Here is a 23816-nt window from a genome sequence, read left to right as displayed (position 1 = left end):
GTATAATTTGTACAGTTATACCATTTATACAGTGTTTTCTACCACTCTACTTTCTTTGTTATCAGAAAATGAACTCACCTTTAAATATCTGAGTTGGATAGATAGATAGATGCTGTATAGGAAATAATTTGGTTTTGTCCTTTGAGGACACGGGACAACGCATATGTTTAAAATCAAGTATGGCCTTTAAGGTGAGGGGGGATGAGTTTTTACCTAAGTGTTTTCCTGGGCTCTCTAGCTGATTTTATTCTCTCCAAACATGCCTTAAATCTTTGTATCTATGCTTCACCATCATAAGGCAGGCCATCAGCACAGGCTCTACTGGCTTCTAAACACTGATCAGTACAAGACTCACATCAAAGGTGCCACCTGCTAATAGTGGCAGATCTGCTTACAGTGCTTTATGGGTTGTAACTAGACAAGAATTCAGTAGAAACAATGAGGGCTCTGTTTCAAACATTTTCACTAAAAAGTGTCTGTATGTTTAATTAAAAGCGAAAAGAATTTTGGGGGGATACACAAGATGTGATATTTGTGTGCCGGCTCCTCTGAATGAGTGAATGAAGTTCTTCCCCCTTTCATGCTTTTAAAACACACATTATTTCAGTACCATTGTTATCTATGCTTTAGTGATATGTGACAAACACTGGTGAGTGTCCTAAAAGTGAGATTTTGATAGCTTGTGTAACAAGACTTTCTTAATGAAAACAGGAATAAATAAAGCAAATGTTGTGACATTGGTCTGACTATATAAACACTCATTCACTTTCCATGGGATATTAAGGAAAGTTATCTCCCTGAATAGTTAGATCTTTCAGTTTGTAAAATTCCTAATAAGGATGCAGGTGGAATTGTTCTTTTGCACAAGACCCCCCTGTTTCCACTGGAAAAAAAATTATTATCAATTAATATAAAGTTATTTAAATCAATCTTTTGAAACCCTGTTGTACACATAGCAAGGAAAAACAGGATAACAGTACTATGTAGCACACTTTGAAAAAAATTTATTTTGGCATGAACTCTCTTTCCTTCTCTAAAAGCCTACTTATCCTGAATACATAAAGAAGACAGAAAACCTCAAAGAAAATTATATAAGAAGAAAATAAATCGAATTATTTTGAAAAGTAGATCTCGTTACTATCTTTATCTTTCATGTCTCAGATTCTCTGTGACTTAACCTCATATCTCAACTTCTGATTCATCTAATTCTTGCCTGACATTGGAATGGAGAGGACGGAGTGTACGTCAAATATCAACGCTAACTTCAGTTGTACTTTATGTAAGAAAGGGTCTTCTAGCAGGAGACCTACAGAAGCTTGGCTGTAGCTCAGACATAATATCCACAGCTCCAAAGAGAGTCTCAGGCTTCATACTGCCAACTCCCTGAGGCAGAAACATTGTCCAAGTTTGTTCTCACCCAAAGAGTGGCAGAGGCTCCTTCTGTACTGGGACCAGTTTGAGGAGTTTGTTTTCGCTGGGTGAAACAAAGGTTCCCTTACTATAGCAGTGCTTACTAGTCTCAGTAATCTGTTGCAATGCTTTTGGGAAGTTGCATGTTATTTCTGTAAACCCCTTTTTGCCAAAGTGCCTATTTTCTCACCCAATTAAAAGAAATCTCTTAGAGAAAAATGTGTAGTTTTCCTCTGGACGTGAACTCAAAGTATTAAAGAATCAAAGGGTTCGCAAGGGTGAAATTTCTTGAAGTCTAAAAGTATAAGTCTAAAATTAAGGTGTACAACCAGTAAAAGCGTGGATCTTCTGGACCAAGGTGTAACATCTTAATGCCATGTACCTGCTCACCTGCACAGAACTGAGGGAATCGCATTTTAGCCTTAGCATACTGCAGTAATTTTGGTTTATGTGCCCTGTATCTTCAACAAGTTTCTCCCTTGTCCTGGTGTCTTATGATCACAAAAAAAAAAATAAATCATATTTTACAGAAAAGGCAAGAACTAAAAATCCTTTAATTTTTCAAGAATGTACAGTCTCCTACTGAATCCCAAAATGAAGTGAAAGACAATCCAAATTAAAATTAATGGAGTTACCGAAAAATATGAATTATTTTTGATTCCATTGTTCTTCATTAACATTTTCCTCAAGCTACAAACCACTGTGCCACTCAGAAAGCTCTGGTGGGTGTTCAGTCATCACCCTTCCTGCTCTTTCTAACAGGTAGCCAGGCAGGCTGGTCAAGAACGACTGCCAGAAAGAAGCTGCAATTCTCACAACCTCGTGAAAAGGGCAAGGAGATGGTGACATTGTATTACAGGACAGGGGATAGCAGCTGAGGATAACAGGCAATGATCAACATGGGTTGAAGTTTGAAAGGAAAGGGCACAGCAGCGGGCAGCAGTCTCAGAAGAATTTACAACCTTTAAGGAGACCCTTTTCAGACAGCACTAAATGAATTGATGTGTCATGTCCTGCATGATTTATTTGTTCTAAGTTCCTTTATAGCTTAGCAATTACAAGACATTTAATCAGTTGTTTGCTACATCATTAGACCTCACTTCAAATCACCAAGTAGAGAAATAAAACATTAGCTTCATTTTACATTTCTGACATGTAAGTAGAAGTGGTGTCACTCTACAAAGCATATGACCCCTGTGCAATTATCGTATGTCCTTCAAAAAATTGTTTGAAGTCTCAAAACTTTTGTCAGATATCTTCAGGAGGGTAAAAATAAGTTTTAAAAATAGGTGCAAAACTAAGGAAGGGTTTGCAAACGTGGTAGTAAAAGCTGAGTTTTGTCTTTGCTAAAGGTTAATAGCAGGACACCCCCTGGCTGTTACTTATTGTGTCTATAGATCATACTAGTAAGCTCAGTCAGCCTGAAGATTGCAGCATGGGGGCTAGTGTGGCCAAGTGCCAAGTTCTGAGGAATTAAATCCCTCTCTGTGCACAAGCCAGCAAGCATCCTGTACGAGCAAAGCAGCAAACAGAAGTGTCCCTCAGGTCTGGGCAAATGCCACAGCAGCAGCAGATGAAAGCTGCTACTTCAGAAGCTTTGCAAAGGCTTGGGTGGGGGGAAAAAAAAAGGTCAAAACTGGGTCACTGGTGTGAACCAGCCACATTTTTGGAGACCAGTACTAAAATAAGTGGAAGTATTCCCTGTGGGCATAAAATAAGTAATGGTGCAAAGATAAAATGCAGTAGAAGCTGCAAAACAAGACATAAGATTGTTAAGCCTTGGTGCTTTTAAAGATGACTGTGACTTCATTTTTGAAGGCAAAACAGCTTTTTGCAGCTCTGTTTTCCAGATGGATTTTACATAAGAAATGAAATGAAAGAGGAACTAGCCAGGCTGCAAGAAACTTTTCAAATGCCTGCTTCCATTAAGAAAGGGGTGGGGGGGAAACCCTCTGAGATATTCACAGTCAAAGCAACTGGTTTTTTTTTAAAGATCACTGAAAATTAACTGTTCCTATGTGTACCATATATACTGGTGCCTTTCTTCTGCTCTTACATATATGAATGCCGCAGCTATCCCCATGAAATCCATCCACTGTGATACTTGCCCTTGCAATCACTAATGATGTCAACAGTAACACTATGGAGAACAGTGAGTAATTTCCGACACAGGCTTCATAAAGGTGAGCTTCTGGACAACTCAGACACTTCCTCTCTCTCAAATGCGTTTCAACAACCTAAAAAAACAAGTGAACAAGCACTTTCAGGGATGTCAGGCAGTCATTATAGATATCTTAGGCATTCAACTCCATATTTTGCTTCTGCATTATTTAATTTAATCTGCCCAACAATGTCCTTCACCATATCCTTTGTCTTTTTTGAATGTTACAGTTTGCACACTTCAGGGCTTTTACTTCATGAGGAGTAAAGCCCAGCATGTTCATGTAGGGTGTTTGCTGCTCCTCTAATGGTTAGCCCTGTCAAATCCAGTTTTTCACCCACCAAATCACATCTGTCTGCAGCCTCTGGTTCTTCTTTGTGGGATCATTAAGTGCCTTGGTGATAATCAACTTTGAGGCTGGGCACATCTGAACCTTAAGGAGTTTTTCTGTGGTGGCTGTTGCACAGCCTGTGCAGTGAAATGTGTTCTTAAAACTCACCTGAAAATGTCCTGCTGTTTTAAAATAGGGGTCTGTTGCTAGCACTCTGGCCTTTCAGAAGTGTGGACACTAGTATAGTATTTGAAAACAGAAATGCACATTAAATGTATAATTATGAAACATGTACATTTGTACCAAATATATAAATAGTAGCAAGGACTTGAATTCTGGTTACCCTTTGATAGCATCAAAGACATGTAAACTTAAGATGTCATTGACTAATCACAGCTAAATAATTCTAAATGTGTCCTTTTCAGGGGATATTGCATGATAAGTTATATAGTACTAGATGAAGCATGAGAAACATATACAGTGGTAATTTAACACAAAAGAGACAATCTTTCCTGCTTGATTTATCATCCTGGACCTTTGTTTAGACTTTTTTTTTTACAGCAGAAATTTAAAACACTTATGACTTTAACTAGTAAACAGTCTTTAGTACATTAACAATTTCCAGGTGACTTATATATTAAAAGTAAACTCTGAGAAATGTAGCTAAAAATATCTGAAACTAAGATTCAAAAAGAGATGTCTTAGCTGTGAAGCGCCTGTGTGGGGGTATGTGTGTGTGTTTGTGAGAGCCTCCTAGCACAAATGATTCAGGCTCATTTAAGAATGTACAAAATAATAAGAACAAAGAAAAGGCAGAGGAAGGATTTGTCAGTGATGATAAAATCAGAAGTTTGTGTTCTCCTTCATCTTTCATGAAAGGAAATAATTAAAAATGTCAAGAACTGACCTCCAGCTTTTGGTCCAAACCTAAAGAAATGGTCTTAAAATATCAGCAGAAGGAAATGTAATTATAAAGAACCACAGCAGATGCTACAGAGCTTTTTGCAGAGTGTTGAACACTCCCCAGGCAGAGAAAATATTCACATCAGAAGAAAATGAGATGAGAGATGGAGAGAAAGTGAGTACGTGCCTTGCAAAATGGGTCCCTGTTGGCCGCTATGCAAATGTAAGGCAGTAGATAAAAAACATGGTAATTTTGATCTCTCCTCTTTCTTGGAATCATTTATTTGTTTACTGAAATGAATTTTTGGCTCTTAATTCTTCTGAAATTTCAGTAGCAGAACTGTTTTTTAATTCCTTTTAGACAAAGCCTTGAAAGGCCTTCAAACAGAGCTTCTTGCCTCAAAGCGATGTACAACAGTCCTCCAAAGAGGTGGGTTGCCAGCTGTCATCATACAGCAGAATAGAAGCATAATAAATATTCACTGGTAGTCTGTTGAAGTAGAGAATAAGTTTTATCCAAGTTTAAAATTCCAAAATCTTTGTGTTAGTAAAAAAAGTTGTTTCCCTTAGTTGTGTATTTCAACACATGCTTTGGTTCTTAGGACAATGAAGTAGGAGAGGCATAACTCAGGGCTTAAAAGGGCAGCAGTGCTCTGTGTTACTTTACTGTATATCCCTGAGTAAGTCACCTGGGGCTTGACTCTAGAAAATGCCTGCCAAAAGTTTGGGACAGAGCTCCATTTTGGAAAAGGAATAATGCAGAAACGGGAAATCTGCTCTTATGCAGGCAAACCTCAGAATGGCATCCTCAAATGGTGCCTAACTTTGGGAAGCCTTTTAAAAATGAAAAAAATGGGAAAAAAAAGCCTTTCCACAATTGCTGTGCTGTGGAGAGGTGTTAAGTGCTCTGTGCCACCACACTCTTAGCAAGAGATATTTCCTTCTGTTTGATTGCAGTAATTTTAAGTGTCCATTTCTTGACCTTTACAAGAGAACCACACGGCAGGAAGCAGATGAGAACTGGCAGAAAGCACTCCTTTGGACAGTTCACTGAGGTCAGGAAATCACTAAGGTGTTTTGATGAGCAGTTTGAAATTACAGGCATAGTAAGCTGTAGAACCAAAACATTAACTCCGGCAGGATTATAATAAACTGAGCTTGAGAAGATGGGTGTTCTTAATCTCCTCAGTGTTTGTGTCAAAAGCAGGAGCCTTATGGGATCTGTATGATATGGATTACATATATAGTTCCTTCTCCTTAGTGTTGCTGCATGTCCATCTGTGTTATTCCTCATCTTCAGCACCTTGCTCTGCAGCAGTAGGAGTGCAGGACATGCTGCAGAGTCCACCGGTATTTATCCTAAATTTCGGACCAGGATCTCATTAATCAAAGTGTCAATTCATTGCTTCCTAAGACAGAGTTTGTGCCTCAGACTTCTTCCCAATTCTTTCATGCTCTCTGAAGCATTAGAAAACAGGATTAAAATAGAAATTGATATCGCTGGTTTTTTTAAATGTTCTTTAAAGTAAACAAAGCTATAAACAGGAGCAAGTGTAAGAGCAAGCATATAAAGTAGAATATAAACATAGTGTGAATCACAGAATAACAAACATAACCCTAAACCTATACTAAAATCCAAAATGAAATAATAAGTGAATTGTGGTCTTGTGATTTTGTGGACCTCTTCAGCATTTAAGTCAGAAGAGAATTCAACTGATGAATTGCAGCACAAACATAAGACATGACTTATTAGGTGGAATTTTACAAACCCTAGTAAAACATAATCTTCACTTTAAGGAGATTGATTTAGAGCTAGAAATATTCAAGTATGGGTGCAGAGAAAAAAGTACCACTTCAGCTGTTTTAATTACAACCATGTTTCTTTCTCAGGATTGTTATTTAAACACTACTTTGAGATCTGTAATGCTAAACTGAAAGTCTGAGTGTTCATCTAGTGATGCCATAATGAGTTTTCAGTGAAAAGGTGAGTATATCAGCATATATGTAGGTTTTCAAACTGTTGAGGTAATACACTAGTCAGATCTTTTTAAAGAAAGAACCATGTAATTGATTATTTTCTTTGCAGAAAATGACATACCAATGCTTAGTATAGGCAACATTAACACTGCACTGAGATAAGGCACAAAAAAATTATGTTACAGTGAGAATCACTGAGAATACACAGGGAAGAGGTGTTGAAATGCCACATTAGAAAAGAAGGATGGTGGAATTACTGCTTGTGGTTCTCAGTTTATTCTTTTGCACACCTTCCTGCTGAGATAATCCTAACTTCACAGTTTACAGTGCTGGTAGTTGTAATATTTGTGCTGTGTCACAGCCTCTGCATATTCATGAGCCTGGAAGTCCTTTTAGCTCAGTTGAGGGACTGAGGTGACATGGGAGGTGTTTTCGTGCTGCCTGGGGGCATGAGGCATTATTTTCAGCCTCTCTGGTGTGATAAGGCTGCTGATTAGAAACCGTGAAGAATTTGCTCAAAGGAGCTGTAGGAATAATAAGCAGGGGGAAATCTCAGGCTGGGATGTGTCAGGTGCTACTGGGGGACTCAAAGTAAAATGAGTTAGCAAGCACTTAGTAGTAAACACGTGCCCAGGGCCCAACAACCTTCAAATTTAAGGATGTATTTAGGGACTACTGTCTACATCAATAACAAAAAAAAGAATTTTAAACAATGTCCAGAATGTGTTAGTAAGGTGTGATTGTTCCAGGGTCTGCCTTACCCTTGATGAAAGTTATTCCTTGAGTGCCTTCCCATTTCATTGGGACAGATTTAGTCAAGGGTTTTCCTGAACCTCTGGGATTGTCAACAGGCAAGATCTGGGTGAAGTGCTTCTTTTGCTCCTGTGAGAAACATGCTGTGCTGATGGCATATCTTGCCATCACAGGGAGAAAACATGAAATCATTTATCCCCTGATACGGTGAACTACTTCAATCACTGGAAATCAGAGGTTCTAGCCATGGTTGAGAGGTGGTTTGGATGATGAAGCAGGTGCTGTCTACTGTGAAAACACTTCAAATAGGAGCAAGCTTTTATGCTCAGTCAGTCCTTGGGCTTGATTCAACTGTAAAGAGAGAAAAGGAGAAGTTTTTCCATGGCTACACTGGAAGCAAGATCAGTACTCTACTCTTTCCAGACCTTTCAATTTTTACTCTTTCCTTCCAACTTTTCCCCTCCACCTTTCCTTTCTTATAAGCTGCATATAAAAGCAAATTTTGGGATACTTCGGTGAAGAAATCTTAGAGCCACACAGAGCAAAGCTGGCTCCAGTGTTCATTTATCCCTATAGATGAACAACCTCATTTATAATCAGCGAGCAATCTTCCTGTGTGAGGCAATTCAAGAGCTGAGGATTATTCTGGTAGAGGGGGTTCTTTCCTTTCAAGTCTACTGCACTGTTTTTCTCATCAATTGTTTTAGCCTTTAATCGATTGACTTTTGATTTAATTGATACTGACTGTAATCCTTTTGCTCTTTGCTCTGCTGCAGTTGTAGCTCAAACACACTTATTGTGGGCCCACTTCTTTGTTTCTCAGGGATGCAAAATCTTATCCAAAGCCCTTAAGTTTTCTTTGTCGTCTCTCATTGAGTATTATGTTGGAGTTAAAAACCCAGGGGCATTAGTTTCATGGCCAGCAGATTATTTGTTTAATTTAAAAAAGAGTAAATATCTTCTATTTGTGCTACTCCATCTGCTAGCTATGGATATGAGAATATTTAATATTTAAATCAGTTGTGAAAATGAGTCTAATTAATTTTAACTATTAATCTGTGACTAGTGCCTCAAAAGTCTCAATGAAGAGAAAATGTGCCTTTCTGCTGTTATGCTGCTTAAGAAAGTAAGGTGAAGTGCAGCATTGTAAGCTGTTTCAATTTAAAAATATATTGTAATCTATTTTATCCTGACTTTGAAAATGACCAAAGCAGCATTTGGCTGTACCATGGGAACGTGCTGTGCAACTCTAACAGTGCCTTAGCATTAAAGCCCTTCTGACAAATACCTAAGTCTCTTACCCAGCACATTGAGATTCTGCTATTTGAGTCATTCTTTAACTTATTGCCGAGCATCTGTGGCTTTCAAAGCTGTTAAGGCTGAAAATTGATAATAGTAATACTGAGCTCTTGTACTTTTCATAAAAAGTGTTTCTTCAGTTCATTGATAAAGAACGCGAATGACTGAGAGACTAAATCACTTATCTACCCAGTATAACCTGAGAAGTTACAAGCAGAGCCAAACAGAAAAGAGGCTCATATCACTTTTTCTAACCACCAGACTACACTTGACTCCTTACCTCTATAACCATCCATCACTGTGTCCAACTTTCATCAGTATGGTAAAAGAATCCTTGAAAACATAAATAAGCATTCAGTAGCAGCATTGGGAAACTGCTCTGTGCCTTTGCTACGCTTTTTTCCCCAGACTTTTCATTTTTGTTAGTGAAGTCAAAGGTTATTTGAAGGAAGTAAATATTGTTCCTCTGGATTTTTTTTTTCCCCAGATGTTTTGTTCCTCTTGTGCAAGATACCTTTAGTGCTTTTGATGTCAAACTTTTCCATGAGAGCCAATTAAGAAGCTGTCACCTTTGTTGCCTGACAGAATAAAACAGCAGTTGATGTTCCTCAGCATGGTACCCCATCCAAAATTATATCCTGGGGATGTTTACTTTCTATCAAGTTTGAATGAGAGTAAAATTCATCTTGATTTTGAGTTTTACAAGAGAATTATCAGAGATTATGGTTATACCTCCTTTTCAGCTTCTTTTCTTTCCCCCAACTTTCCTTTTTGTCCCCTAACTTGACATTCTTCCCTCTGAGAGCCTCGATCTCAGTATTTATCCCTGTGTGGGGTGGCTTTCCACAATGACATTTTAGTACAGCTCTTGTATTTGTCCAGCTGGTCTTTTTGCTCCAGGTACTTCCGAGCAAAGGGTTAAACATTAGCATGTTCTGTTTTTTGCTGTCTGTCCTGCTACACCAGAGCCTTCAAGGAAGTCAGCAAGTCTGCATCTCCACTGGAGAAGGCTTTTAAGGACCTTGTATGAGTTACAGAACCCTCCACTGACTCTCAGGGTTGCATAAAACCCACTACCAGCTTTTTGTACTAGATCTACTTTGATACAGAGGAGATTTGTGTATGGTGTTACATGATGGGTATATCCAGGCACTTCACTGATATGTATGAGAGTATATTTTGTGTCATGGAGCAAGGAGATACCACAGTGCTGCCCTAGTGCCAGGTAGACCATGTCATCTCATAGAGCATGCTGCAAGGTAGCATATTTTGACTTTACCAGAATTGTTGTGTGATACCAGAGTTTTGAAATGTAACAAGAACTAACAGTTTTTGCAGCAAAATATACCATAGAAAATTACTGTGTCTTGATTTAAAGAAACCAGCCAAGCAAGGTGAAGAAACATTTGTATATTTGATTTTATTTATATATTTGGTGTTCACTGTACCCCAAAAGTGAAGAAGGCTCATGAAGAAACTGGGGCATGAGAGGAATCAAAGTTCTGGGGTTTACTTTTCCTTTTTTTAAAGACTCTTTTCCCAAAATACACTGCCTTGTGCTGAGCAGAGGTTTCATTATGTTTTAGCAAAACCTCACTTTTCCAGTTATTCTGCTTTCTCTGTCAAAGTCCTATTTTTGAAACATTTCTGTATGTCTGTAAATAGCACCAAAAAAGATAGTTAATATGACCTTTTTGTACCTCCTTATCCCTTCATCCTGCAGCAGAGTCTGTGATTTTGAAGTTTTTACCATTGAAATTATGTAAGTAAGGTGCAGTCAGCATACCTACCCTCAGTTTTCTGAGAATTGTCTTTAGCTGGATGTAAATGCGTGTTTCTATTTCTCTCTTGCATCCTTTCTTTCTCTGTTTCAATGAAGGGAGAAACTGAGGTTACGAAGACAAAAAAAAAAAAAAAGAAAAAAAGAATAAAGAAGGGATTTTCTAAATGCTCTACTGTGTGAGAAGTAGAGTTGGGATGGTATAACAATCTTGAGTGGAGATACAGAAATAATAATTTGGGAAATTTTTCTTCTCCTGGCTCTTATGCTTTCTCTTCTTGTTCTTCTCTCCCATAGGTTGCTGACATAGTCTGGAGGAGCTGATGAACTGTTAACAGTGCTTGCTTTCTCTTTGTGGAAATATATCTCAGTAAAGATGGAGGGAACAGTAATATTAAAGTTACAACAGGTAAGCGGAATTCTGAACAGAATGAACTTTAAAACATTTCTCCAAAACACTGATAAATGAGTTCCCTGAAATGCTGTGTAGTGAGAGATAGGATAGACTATTCTTCATTTTACTGCACATCTAGCATGGAGCAAGGTCAGCTTCATTTGCTATTTTTCACAAAGTGTCACTGAATCACGTATCCAATCTTTCATTGTAAAATATTCAAACAATTTTTCCCTGCCAACAGCCAAAGAAGCATCTGAAAGAAGTGTTTCTTCCACTACCCTTTGTTTATTCCTGACTTAAGAAGCCCACTAATATGGAAATTGCACCTAATTTTCATGGTTTTAAATTAATATCGGTTTTCAAATTGGCTTTTGAAGTTTGTTTTGGACAAACCCTCGTGGGCTCTGCTTAGGTAGTACACTAAGACAAATGTCATATCCCAAAGTATGTCAATATGCCAAAACAGAAATACTCACAGAGGTAGAGTTAGGCATGTGGCTCAGTACTTTTCCAAGTGGGAATCATGACATCTGTGAAGGCAATGACTGCAGGAAAGATCAGGTCTCCACTGGCAGTAGTTTGTGCTGATTGCATTTCCTGTCGTGTGAGGACAAAGCAAATACCTGTAAAAGTGAAGAGAACAATTAAAAGGGGAAGACAAATCCCAAAACCATATTGAAAAGTAGGATTTTTTTTCCTTTTTTTTTTTTTTTCCCCACCCCAAAGCTTTTTCCCCAAGTCCTTGAAGAACAAGAAGAAGGGAACACTCGAATATTTGTACCTTCTCTGGTAATAAGAATGTTAAACATCACAAACACCTTTTACATCCGTCCACTCAAGACGGAGGGAAAATATGTTTTGGAATTTCATTCCTGTTTTGCTACTTCAGTTATTTAATGTTCTGGTTCCTCTGCAACCCAACAGTCTATTATAATTTGTTTTATTATTCGGAGTCATTTGTTGTATAGCTTGAAACGATATATAGTATTGGAAAAAGAAATGTATTAAACATGCAGTGTTCAGTCAGCACACCCTCATTTTTTTACTTCTTTTTTCTCTTTTACAACAAATGGCAGACTTTTCCCTCTACTGTTCAGAATCTTAGAGGAATGAAATGTAAGGAGCTATCAGATTCCAGAGGTAGATAGTGAGGGTTTAAGTTTTTATGTCCCATAATCCAAATCCTAATTTGACCTTTGCATTCCAGAATAAGATGTTAAAGTTTTTAGGAACTACCGCACTCAACACCTCCCTACTTTTGGCCTCCTGGCAAACACCACTGTGTTTCTAAAGAGCTCCTTCTTGTTCTACTCAGTTTTTCACAGTTTTCTCACCCTTCTATGACTATTTCCCAAAGTTTTTTTAATGAAACAAGTATTTCACAGGAAAATAGCTACTGAAGATTTTATTTAAAACTGCTTTTTTTGGTTTTTTGTTTTTTTTTTTAAATACTTGTTACTAAGAGCTCGGTCTGCCACTGCACTCTCATAGCAAACCCTCTTACTGCCCTGCTGTGTCCTTGGAATGGTCCTGGGGCAGGTCAGTGCCATGCAGGAATCCTTGCCCCAGGAATCCTTGCCCCAACTCAGGCACCTGGATAAAGTGTCTTCTGGATGAAGTGTTTTCTTAATTTACTGGACACAGCCCAAAGGAGTGTATATCAGGGTGAATTCAGCCTAGCTTCATGTGATCACTGTCCATGGTTTTTCTGGCTTAGGCCTCAGCTCTGGCCAATGTCAGTCAGCTCCCCATTGTTTCCCCAAAATGCTGGTGAGATATTTTTCTGACTGGAGTTACTGTGATTCACCATCAAATACAGCAACTTCTCTGTCGAGCTGAAAGTCCAGCAACTGGAAGGGCTTGTTTGAAGGCTACTGCTTCTGGGGTCTGCTTGATCTATCCACCATCATCCAGAATGAGGGCAAAGTTGGGTATTTTCTCACTGAACTTAGCTCTTAACAAATATCTACCCTATCTTCAGGCCAACAGAATTACAGACAATTACACTGTAAATACAACTTTTTTTTTCCTCCGTAGAAATCAGTTCTGGTAATTTTAGACAAATACCCAAACCAAGCTGGTGAGCTCGTCACTGAAAACAAAACAAAAGAGCAGGGGAGACGCCAGTGTAGGATGCACACACCTAATCTGATTTCGTTAGATGGATGGCCTTTAAGTGAAGTAGAAAACTCTGTGTAAACATATTCGCATTTGATTCTAAGAGCTGTTGACTGATTTAATTTCAGCTTTATTGAATGCCTGAAGCTAAAGGTGGCCTAAGTGCCAAAAAATGGGCGGAAATTTGAAAAAACTGTGAATTATGGCAAATGTAGCTGCTTTGGTGTAAATCTCTGTGTGGACCCATTTTCTTCTTGGTCAAAGTATGTAAAATCAATTTACTGAAAGTTAATAGCAAACTACCAGGATTAATTTTTTGTTCCTGAATTTTTAGTTCCTGAAGGCTTAGGCAACCTATTACTCTGTTCTTGCTGATGTTCCACCTGGAATAAGCTTTCTATATTTAGAACCTTAAAAAGTATTATTTTTTAATGTTATTTTTATGTCTCAAAATAAATTGCACAAAGCTCAGATAGGGTGTTGAAAGTCATTTTAGTTCTTCACTGGTTCAGCAATTTTCGAAAAATATGCTTGACTTTGTCTGGAGGATCACAGAATGTGATGTTCCTTTTGAACTTTTTCATCTCCAAGCTGATTGTTTTTTATTCTTTGATGTAAAGCAGAGCTCTACAGATTTGAACTCTGTGTAGTTAAATACTGCTGCTTCATTGTGTTTATGTATTTGTACATAAATAAGGCTATCTACAGACTTCAAAACTCTTATTGCTATATTGTTGCATACTGTGTACAGATTATAGCATAGATTGTTATTTTGTATTTAAGGTTATACTTTGGATTTTTATCTTCTAATTATCAAATCATATTCTTGAATTTAATCAAAAAACGTTATGTACCTTCAAATGTAATTAGAAATTAATTTTCTCCACAGCTTTCATGTTCTCAATCAGAATAATTTGTGAATCTGCTGTGTTTATTTCTTGAATTCAATTTGTAATGCTCTGCCATGCCCCTTGAAGTTTGGAGGCAAAGTAAATAAAAAAGCAAATTCTTAAGCATCTTTTCATGCCCCCAATCCATCTGTTTTACAAAGAGATGGAACTACTCTTTTCTGTGAGTCATATCTTGTTGGTATTTTCAGACCACCACTGCTCAATAGTGAAAACACCGCTGGAAAAAAAAGGAGCATATTGAAATTTGAAATGGAGATTACACACATGATGAAGAAAGAGTTCATATAGCAAAATTATTTCCTGAGTTTACACACAAATCTGTGCATTATTTCTAGAGGACTTACTGCCAATAACTCACCATTGGACATAACTTAAGTTAAATAAGTCCTTCACCTTATCTGCTCAAAAATAAAAGGCTTAACTCTGTCATTTTGCCCAGTCTGTTTTGGTGTTTTGTTTTCCCTTGACCAGGTGAGGACACTGCTATGGCTGTACTGTTGTTTCTTGTGTGACAGCTAGCTTTTGCTGACAGAGCTTATGCTGCAGCAAACCATTCCTTCTCTCTCTTCTAACTGAAAAGCCATACTCTAAGGTAGACACCACCGACATAAATTGGTAATCTCCCGTTGTTCATTAAATACTTCCATTTTGTCATTAATCTAAGTGTGATAAGTGAGACATCTTCCATGAGAGAAGTCTCCTGAAACACAGGAGTTGCTGGCTTTCCTGTTGGAGTTTTCAACAATACCCCGAATCACATCTGACAAAGCAATTTGTGCTTTGTCAACCGCTGTCACTCAAGAAACAACAACAGTGCAGCCATAGCAGTGTCCTCACATGTTCAAGGGAAAACATTTCTTTGTGCCTGACAAAGAAGTGGGTATACTAACACATCCCACAGACAACTGTTTTCCTGATTAAATTACACACCCACCACAGAGCGTTTACGCATTTCTCACAATCACAGTCTTATCTCCAAGTTTGGGGGAGGATTGGTGGCAGTAACAACGTACTATTTTTTTCTTTAAAAGGCTGTCGATAAATTTTTTTGGCCATGCATTGACTGGTAAGGGACTTAAGCAACTGTGAAGGTCAGTGTGTGGGTTAAAGCAAGAAGGTGAAATTATGTATTATTGTGGTGGTTTATGTATGATTGAAGCAAGCAAGCATCTCAGGTGCAACTACACTGCCAAGAGATGGATATGAAAATGTCAAAAGATTTCAAGAATTTGTCTGGTTTTTACTGCATTTTTTTTTGCCAACTTTTTAAGTAAAATTAATTTTTACTTTAGCCTTTAAATCAAAACAAAGGAGTCTTTCTAAAAGAATACTTGACTGAATTTAAAAAACATTTTGTATTTTCCAGATTAAATATGAAACAAATTTAAATTTTGAATTGTATAAAATGCTTTATTTGATTTGCTGTATTTTCCTCAATATTTTTAATTGGCAGAAAAATGAAAAAGATAACTTATTCACCTGCTTTATGCTAAGGCTCCAAGTGTATTTTGTTTAGGTGTGTCCATGCTGTAATGGGGAGATGTTTCAGCTGAGATGATCCTGCTTGTCAGCTGCAGGGATTTTGGCAGTGAAGAACTCTTCAATGGATTACGAGTCAGTACTTCTAAATCAAGTTATCTCTGTGTTTCTTGGGGGCAGGAGGTGGTTAGATGAATTAGAAACAAGAAACTAATATATTTTTTGAGTCCACTGTGACTCCTGTTGTTTCTGCTATCACCAAAACCTTGCAGGAGTAAATTTCCTTGTAATTCCCTACAGGTTTATCTGTAATTCATATCCTTTGGTCTGACCTCTCTCAGTCTAATTTGTCCTTCCTAGAGTCCTTTTAAGACTTAAGTACTATTTTCTGCTTATAGACATTTGTTCACTGGGTTTATCTTTAACTTAAACAACAGACACATAAGCAAAGTAAGCTCAGCTGCACTAGAGGGACAAAAGAGTAGGTTTAGGAGTAAGATTAGCAATTGTTTCAATACCAAACATGCAGGCTTGTCTCACTAACTGCTTTACCAGAGATCAGTGAGGCAGAGCATCAAACAGCATGATGACTGCACTCCAGCAGTGAGCCTGGAGATAAGTGGAACTGAAAAATTCCAAAAACATGAGTACAATGACAATTGATTCTGCTTTTGCTCCTCTGGGCCCTGGTTAGGCAGAAGTTGCTCTTTCCTGGGTAATCCTCACTGCTTCCCTTCAGTTCGGTTTTGAAGGAAAAGCAAGGAGATGCAATGTGACTGGATGCTGTGGGAGGGTGGCAACCTGGTCATGAGGCACAGGCTGGGCTTTATGGTCCTTCACACTGTGTAGCTTTGTCCCTTCAAAGCATGTGCCGAGATGTTACAGACCAAACCCAGAAGAGTATAGTCAAGTAGTAAGTCAAAGCTGATTCCACTTCACTAAGAATTTTTCTAGTCCTTTTTTTTTCAATCTTTTTCCTTTTTGATTTTAATGAATGTTCAGTTAAGACCATGAGGCCTTTGATTAATGAATGCCAGAATTATGATACTATATTATGCATCAACTATTGCTTAATCATGCCAGACCTTGCAAACCATCATGTGACAAATGGCAAATACACATAGCTGAACTGATGCTGAGTCTTGTCAGGGACAGGAAAGGATAACCTGCTCATTATATAGTCATAGCTGTTTTGGGCTGTTCAGAGTGTAAGGGTGGCTGCCCATGGCCTATGACCAGATTGTCACAGTGAACTTAAAATGTGCAACTGCTGTTGCTATAGTTGTCTAAGCCCATTTCCTCCCTTATTCCATTTTGTTCCACTCACCCAGGATCCATCAACCCTTCCTCTGTTCTTTTGTGTGCTTTGCTGTCACTTGGTCAGGTGCACTTCGTTTATTTTGCTGTCTCCAAGCTGACCTACACGAGTATTTGTTTCAGATCTCAGCAAAAAAAATCTTTTCTCTGTGATTTGGTATCTAGGTGAAAAGATAAGAACTGTTATTAATTTTGTGCTGCCCATTGTCCTACCTTATCACTTGCCCTGCATATAAACAAAAGGTTTTTGTGTCCTTGGCAACCAACAAGGTTGAAAAGGTTGGGTACTTGTTTTGAGAGACTTTAGCATGGGATTGCTTTGTTGTGCTGATGTGAATGGGCTTGTACTGAAGCAAATCTGGGCCATCCAGTTACTTCATGTAACTTGCAGAGTTATGTGGGGAGATGAAGCATTCTCCAAAATGACATCCATGCAGTTCCATAACTTTCAATACATCTGTGAAGCTGTCACTTGGGCTTCGGAGTAAACTCTTGTGATTTTGTATCCCCAGTTTTACAAGAGCTCAGTATTTTCCTTTCTTTTTCCACAGCTCAGCAGTTAAGCTGCAGGTAAGGAGTGGTAATAACCTGATATGAATGCACTTTGGCATGAACCACATTAACTTTGAGATGGAGCAAGGAACACTGAAAATTATTATGTGTTTCTGGAAGGCAGACCCAGAGCTAAAGATAGCAGTACTGAAATATATTTAAAAGACCTGCAAGCATTTAATAAATCTCCTCAATATATAAAATGCTATCAGTGGATTACGACAAACAGTTGCTTTGTCAGGAGTTTTTATCTCCACAGAGATTGAACCTTTTATTTGCTTTCGAGTTTGGCATTTATTTGCTTTTGAGTAGATTACTTCAAATCACTTTGACAACCAAAAGTTTAGTTTTCTAGTTCTGAATAACAAGAAAAAGGATTTTTTTTGACATTTTAGATTTCAGTTAATAGCTGGTCCATTGACTTTAGCAAAGTCAGAGCACTGATCTAAGATGTAGGCCTATTCACATGGTGAATATTTCCAAATTAGAACATGATTTTAAAAAAATGGCCTTACAGTGAATAGCAGGAGTCATAAATTCCTAGAGGGTGCTTCAGACTCTATCCCTTTTTCTGTGCAGGATCAGATTTTGACTAGCTAATCTTCTCCTTTATAAATGTCTGCTAATTATATTGCAAACGAGACGGTGGTCTAATCTGACAGACAGTTTTCTGGTGGTGGTTACATAGTTTTCAGGAGTGACTTTGCAGGCTCTTTCCCAAACACCTTTTTTCTGACAACCATCTAACACGTGTCACATTAATAATGTCCGTTTTAATTTCTGTAGGGAAGAAACCTAACACACAACAAACTCTGGCTGACTTAGCGCAGAATGTGCTCACATCTGACCCAATATATGGGAGATGAGGTTATTTGATAACTTTCATGGATATAGCATTCAATCCCTAGTAAATGCCTTTGCTATTTATTAACCATCATTGTCAATACGCATCTACAATCTGAGTGAATCATTTGTCCAAGCTGCAATTTTCTTGCAGTGCCAGAACTCCTGGAATCTGATGGGACTGAGCACAGCCCACAGGACCATGACAATTTCCAATTTATAGCCATAGGTTGTTTTGGGGGTAAAGTATCCTTTAAAAGAGGAGATACAAGCCAAATTGGGAAATGACAGTGTGTTTTTTTCCTAGAAATAACCTTTTCTCTAGGTAAAAAAACCCAAATCCTCCCAGTGAGAGAGGCCTATTATTTTGGCTGTCTTGTCCAAAAAAAGTCCCTCACCTTTATGCCTGGGAGTATGTCTAGTCTGTAGTCTGTAGCTGTGTCTCCACAGTCACAGCTCTTTGAAGAACTTAAATTTAGCAGGATATTACAAGACAGATGTGATTGTGGTGGACATGAGTGATGTTCACAGGAAAAGCAAGCTCGTCTTGTGTCTGGCACTTGCCAATCTCTTTGTAAAGACTGGTCTCCAACACACAGTTGCTATATTCTCACATTCCTCACTGATTTGGGGCTGCCTTTTTTTCTTCTTTGGTGTGTACCTGTTATCAGCAACCTCGCTTTTATTATATTTTTCTTTCCAGCTGTGGAGTTGATGAAGGAGAACTGCAAGGAGGTAGGTGTGCAAGGAAGGTGTCTATGGATACAGAAGGCAGAAATGCAGAAGTATGATAAAAATATATATAAATAACATTGCAGCCTTTTCTTCTCTGAATTGTAAAGTCAGAAAGTCCCAGACATCTTAGGGATGAATTACCCTACATATTGAGATATGGATATGTGTGTCATCACCTGTAAAATAATGTACTTTCTTGTTTTATCATATAATCCTTGAAGATTTTTTTTTTAATTTCAGAAATAAAAGTTTAAGGTACTCCAGGGATTACTACTTCACATCTCCCTGCCCGCAGGCATGAGAAAGTAAAATTATTCTTCTTCACATAATAACTGAAGCTGCTGTATTTGCCTTCCATGGTTCATTTTCTCTTGACACAGCGCAGCAAAACACACACAGCTTCATTACAGATGAAAAGATTCTCCAGAAAAGTAACAGGAAGCTGAAACAAGAAGCCCAATTTGACATTTTAAAAGCAGGTATGTGTCTGTTCTACCCACAACGCCTTATTAAAGAACTGAATGTACTGTCTGGAAAGGATAGAAGGAAGCACATTTTATAAAACACAGCAGTACACCTTTCATCTTCACTCCATGTGAGTATATGGTGCTTGATGGGCAATCCAATTGCTGCCATATAACTAAAGGACATAGACTTTTCTATGGTCTTCTTATCTGGAAATACTTGAAGAGAAGGGGATATCTACTGCCTTCTAACACTGTTTTACTTTTACTGTAATCTGTAGATTTCTGTCAGGTTAAAATCTTTCCAGAGGAAGTGTTCCTGGCCTATATTCCACTAGGCTTTGTACCAGAAATAGTGTATGCAGATGAGAAAACTTCTCTGATGCCCTGTGAACTAGTATAAAAGAATTACTTGATAATTCATAGGTGCTGCAGTGTTATTTTGTATGTGCTAATATCACTTGTTAGTATTTAGTTCCACTGCAACACCTGAATTAACTAATATCCATAATTTCTGCAAAATGCTAAGGGAAACTGAATCAGTGAAGAACTGGCTAAGGCTCAGTTTTAAGATACTTAGGTAGAAAATTTCCTGAGTGAAAACTGTATGTTTGTTTTGGGACCGGATGGTCACAGAAATCTGTAATAACTAGTTACCTATTTTAATTCTTATAATCTTATCAGTGAAACAGTGTCTATCTTATTCATCTGGTGGCCCATATGAAATCTTTTGACAGTCTCAATGAATTCTCAGGCATACATTTACATAATAGAAACCAAGGCAAAATCACCAGATGTGAATGGGTCTCATTTTTGGCAGGCTTTGCAAATGAATGTGCACTATAAAAGATAACTCACTTTTCTAGGTCCTGTAGAGACCCGGCAGCTGAAGGGTGAGGCATACCAGTGAAATGAGGAGCTCACACTGCTGCTTCACAAGCAGTTGCTGGTGTGTGGAAACGTGAAGAATCCTCTCTTCAGGATAGACAGTCTTTTTCAGGAATTAAAAATATATTTCAAGTTAGGGGGAAATAACAAACATTTAACTGAGCAGTAATGCTTTATAGAGCTTATCTGTGCTCTGTAGTGGGATGTCTTCATCATCAAAAAGAAAAGCTTAACCCTGTATCATCTATGGGCTTAAAAATTTAATTTAAATTGTTGACCATGCAAACTTCAATTATGCATAACAAAGGCAACAACTTTGTAGCGTAATGAAGAGAGTTCTTTAACATCTTAACAAATCTTCATAATTATTACCATTAGCATTTAGCAGTTGTTGGTACAGGTCTAATTTACAATATTTAGATATAAATATCTAACATTTTTTATTTATCTATTTTTTTCCTGAACCAGGAAAATCGCCTTATCTTTTACGTAGTGATCAAACAAATCCTGACTTATTCAAGTATGTTTTACAACTGTTCCAACTGCTTAGTATTCATTGAGGGACAAAACCTTAAGGAGAAGCAGTGCAAACAAATTAAGTTGAAATTGCTAAATGAAAATTGAACCTTGCTGGTTGTTTACTTGGTAAGGAAGGTACGATGTGAAGTAGTGACTGCAGTAATACTGATCGATGCTGGCCTTGTTGCAGTTAATAGCAACTTTTCTAGAGAATTTAGCTGGAGAGAGATGAAGCAGAAACTGCCTCTGAGTTGAGGTTGTTCAGTTGCCAAAGCACAGTTGAATTTGCCTTCAAAAACAGAGATGGCCAAGGTGAGAGTTCAGAAATCACTGTGGTGTGTTATGGACAGCTGTTGAAAAGGCTTTTTACTGGACCACATATTTTTGAGGAGACCAAGGCAACAGCCAAGAGAACTAGAAGCATGGAGGAAAAGATTAAACACTTACCTGAAATGTTTGTAGAGAGAGAAAGGACACATTAGGAAGCAAAGGAAATGCTCTGGGACAGACAGTATCTTCTTGCTCTATGCTGTGTGGTGCATAGCACGTGGTTTAGCACTTCTGAGCACCATTGCAATGTAAGATTTCTTTTGATAAGACATCATAGATACTGGATGGTAAGATAATGTAATATCTTCTTACAAGAGGTCATCCAGTGACTAAAACTTGGTTTTCTTGCCCTAGGGAGCAGATTTCCATTAATCTAAGATCACAAAGAGAAGCTCTCGCTGTCATCTCAATTTCTTTGCATGGCTTTGTTGCTTTAGAAATACTCCTAATTTTGGGAACTGCAGGAGATTTTTGAGAGTTAATAATAATAAAAAAGACAATAAAATAATCTGTTTTAAAGGGGAAAAGTTTTAAAGGGGAAAATTTTTAAAGGGGAAAAGTATTGAAATAGCAAAAAAAAAAGAGACAATCCACAGACATAGAGCCTCTAACTGAACTTACTGGTATCTTGTCAAAATCGGGACTTGTTCTCATGTTTAAAAGAGCACCCTTTCTTGGAAGCTACAACTGTCAAGGCATAGGAGACATCTGTGATTGTGACATGCCTCAAGCATCTGTGTACAGGCCTGGAAGCAAACACATGTGTGGATGGATAAGCACCCAAACTTTCTGAGCAATGAAATCAGGCTGTTGTCTGCTTGCATGAACATTATGTGCAGTTTGGTTTCACTAAGATCCAGATGAAAAGTGCAGCCTTATAAATGTCAGGAACCACTCTTCCTTCTCCATGAAATGCACAATCATGTTTAATAGAGGAAAGTTGTAGCTGCAAAACTAGAAAAATTACTTTAGAATCTGAATTTCTTTCTTTTAATTTGTCAGGGAACATCCCTATCGTGTTCCACTCATGTGCCCAGGCATGTCAAAGGAAGAGAGATGAGCATTTTATCCTCAAACCTTTTAATAGAATCAATTGAATTAAAAAGGATCAGTTAAATTAAAGTCCTGTGTGTGACTGAACACCAAGTGTGACAAGGTAAAAAGATCAGAATGTGGCCATTATTGCTGTGGGTCAATGAACTAAATTTATGTCTCCTGATGTCATCAAACTCAGGTGTCTTTGGAGATGGATTCAGTTCTTACACTTGAATCTTCTCCTAATACTTTTGTTCTTGTCCCATTTGCATTAATAGACAGTGTACCTAGTGTTCATTATTGAGGAAGCAACTCTCAGGCAGACTTTAAGAGCTTTTGTAGAATCTAGTGCTGCTTGAAATCATCTCATAAAACATTGGATGAAAGCCAATCTCATTAACTGATCAACAACTGTGCTGATCAGGACTTTGTATCAGTGTTTGTTGAGTGTCAGGAAATTGGATCTGGGCTTTGATATGTGTGGGTCTACTGTTGCCATGTAAAACTCCCCAGACGACTAAAAGTTAAAGGGTTTAGATGTCCTTCTATGACACCTAAGGTGAAGGATGTGTGAATTCTCAGTGTGGTTTGTGAGAGAGTCAAAAGGGATGAAAAAATTGCAAAATATGTCTGAAATTTTCATGACAGGTTCTTGAGTTGCCCAAAGCCTTCATGTATTTCTCTCATCCACCAAATACATTTACCAAGACTTCATGACTGCAGATACCCAGAATCAGTTCAAGGCATGACAGTAGAATGGGCAAAATGGATTTTGCTGTGTCTGTTGACAGCCTTCTCCTCCTATGCAACAAATTTGGTTTTGCAGCTGCAGAATGCCCTCCCCAGACCTCCTTTTACCACACATTAAGTGGTGACATCAGCAGACAGTGGTGCATGCAATGAACCTCTTTCATTACCTCCTGACACATATGAAAAGACTCACTAAAGGAATAGCAGTGAAGAAAAAAGTCCTGGCTTCTCCATGGTGAGGGGAAATTCATACCTCTGTCAGTCTGGCTTGCTTCTGCATCCATGAATGTACCTTTGTGGGATATCTACATGACCCTTCAACAAGGGTCCAGCCTGAGAGCAAAGGGGTGGGACAGTCTGTTTCTGGGGCAGGAACAGAGTGTATTTCTCTAATGTATGGTTATTGAACCCACACCTAAGACAGCAACACTGTCACCCTCATTGCGTCATTTGTACCTTTCCCTGTGTAACTGCACAAGGAGACGTGGGGGGATTAGCCCAGGCTGAGACAGGGCACTGTCTGTGGCTCCTTGAAATATGGGAGTCTTACCTCTTTCCTTTTTTCCTTCACTTTGTCCTCCCCTGCCATCCAATGTTGTTTTGTTAGGGATGTGAAAAGTTACATTCTTGTCTGTTTCCTGTAGCACCTCCTTAAGGACCTGCTGTACAGAACCATGTGAAGATGCTGATAGCGTCAGTGCATCAGCCACTCCAACTACAAGTTTAAGAAGATGACAAAGCCACCCAAATCTTAAAGCCCTGCCTGGTTGTGGAGTCCAGCTACTTTCTCCCATGCATTTTCTATCTTTGAGGTAGAGGCCACAGATGCAGCAAAATTTCCCCTGCTCCCTTTAGCCAGCCTTT

Source organism: Chiroxiphia lanceolata, chromosome Z (genome assembly GCF_009829145.1).
Source record: "Chiroxiphia lanceolata isolate bChiLan1 chromosome Z, bChiLan1.pri, whole genome shotgun sequence".
Taxonomy (NCBI): domain Eukaryota; kingdom Metazoa; phylum Chordata; class Aves; order Passeriformes; family Pipridae; genus Chiroxiphia; species Chiroxiphia lanceolata.
This window is presented reverse-complemented; position numbering follows the sequence as displayed.